The sequence below is a fragment of the Atta colombica genome, unplaced genomic scaffold (genome assembly GCF_001594045.1).
Source record: "Atta colombica isolate Treedump-2 unplaced genomic scaffold, Acol1.0 scaffold207, whole genome shotgun sequence".
In the NCBI taxonomy this organism is placed as follows: Eukaryota; Metazoa; Arthropoda; class Insecta; order Hymenoptera; family Formicidae; genus Atta; species Atta colombica.
The window spans coordinates 2086017-2088612 of NW_017259302.1; positions in this window are offsets into that span (position 1 = coordinate 2086017).

Below are 2596 nucleotides of genomic sequence, written 5' to 3' on the forward strand. Positions count from 1 at the left end.
ACGCCGCGAACATTACGTGCGTAACATATATATAAATATTTTTATATATAAAAAATTAGATATATACATTATATGTATATTATTTATTTATTTATATACTTTCATTTATAAATAATCGATGTAATACAATTTTATATACTATGTATCAAATAATATTTTATATATAAGATTCAAATACTCTTTATATTTTCTGATGTAATACTACATATTTATTAAAGTTATTTAATTACAAGTACAAAAAAATACTGTAACATAAAATATTGAAGATATTATTCTCAAATATGTGATGTAATATGTGAGAATAATATTGAAAGTATTCTCACACATCTTCTAGATCTGATATAAATTTAATTTATTTGTTTTTCCTTCGTCACAAAGGAACAAATCTTGGAATCTCAACAAATTAAATATAAATAAAAGTTAGAAATGCATAAATACGATTAAATTTCCTATTGTATGAGACTTATAATTTATTTTTATATGGGTAAAGGAACAATTATTTAAAATAGAATGAAAACTTATATTATAAACTTCGAGTTTTACAAATACACAAAAGTTAATTTCAAATACAAAGGTACATGAATTTGTACATAGTTGCATTTATTTTTTTATATCTTAATATTCATTGTAAAACATGTTCAATATTAATTATACATTATAAGACTATTATTTAATATAAAAGCAAATAATCTTAATAAAACTTGGTATATTATTTATTTAATCCTTCCCTCCTGAAGTACACTTACAGTCAAGTAGACAATCTACTCAAACATACAGAACAAAATTTTTCTTTCTAAAACATATATATATATATATATATAATGTATAAATTTTGCAAATTTAATAATTTTGAAAGTATATATTTAGTCCACATACAAGTTATTTCTTATTTTTTATTATCATTAACATTTAAATGGGATACGAAAATTTGTATAATAAATAATTTATATGTTTCTTAATACTATAAATAAAAGAACATTTATGCTATCATAATATATCAAAATACTAAAGTTATAATTATTAAAAATTCTTTGATAAATTAAAATTATAATTATGTACCATTAAAAACAATTTTCATAAATTAAGATTATACATATAAACATCAAATAAAAACAACATACATCACATGAATTCCATGATCGTTCCATAAGACAGCATATATAATATATAATCTTTCTTATTTTTTATAATCATAAATATTGATATTTTCCACGTCTCTTTAGTAATCTTATATATTGTTATATTTTTATCTGAATATGTATATTGTATACATATACAATGGCACATATACACATAGATCTTTTTATATATAAAACAGCTTAAATATAAATTATACATAATATACATACAATAAGTTAGAAAAGATTTTATATTATTACACTTTTTATAAATGTGTGAGCTGCTTAAATGTCTTTTTAACATAATATTTGTTTAATTGTTTAATATATTGTTTCTACGTTCAAAAGATTAGAAAAGTACATATATTTAACATATAGATATTCATAGACAATTGAGTTATATTAATTGCAAAGTGCTCTGTATGCAAATACATGATGTAATTTAATATGTAGGATATGCTTCAGGGATGGATGTAACATTGAAGAATGATAATTCCTGTGAAGTATGTCCCATATATTAAATTGTTATAAGATATTAATACTGATTATCATGCCTTAACTATCTCGTAGTATTGTACTATCGTAGTATTGTAATAACTATCATACGCCAAATACAATATTTGCACACAAATTTATTTCTTTATTTAATAGAATTAATCCTGATAGAATTTCATTGATTTCATACTTTCTCAATATTATGAGACACAGACTTTTATCACATTCATTTTTCACAAAAAGGAAATTCCTATATCACACCAATATATACTAAGGACATATCACGATCTGCATAGATCGAATTTTCTCTGTTCACATAAAATGTCTTCACAAATCTATGAAGATTAAAAAAAACTTCTTTAATAAATGCGCCATATATAAATCAGATTATATATATTATTCAAAGCGTTTAAATGCTGGACTAAGTCAACGCTGGCCCCAGAGGGATATAGTAATCAATAGATGTTTTGTATTAAAAACTGGGATATGCATGCAGGCTTTTTTTATAATGTACGAATTTCCTTACAATAAATCTATATGTAGAAGAATATTATAAATAAAAAATTGCAATAAGAGAAACGAATATATTGTTGAGGAATATTTGTTTTTTTTTGGAATATTATACAAAATATTATAAAATATGCCTATCCCGTAAACAAAAATAATATATAAAATCTGAGACCGCGAATAAATTCTAACAAATTAGAAGTACGCATACAACTATATATTATATAAAAATCGCTATATTAGAATAAATCATTAGCTGCGCAGATTTATTTACTAATCTAATTACACGAATAATCGTCAATACTGATAATTAGATTATTAGTTTTTAATCTAATTACAATTAAATTAAAAGAAAAAAAATTTCGTTGATTATAAATGGTATTTCAAAATTCGTGAATCAAAATATTACAGCAAGGAAATTTTTGAAAAAAAAAAAAAAAATAAATAAAAAATAAAAAAACATAAAATAAAAAAAT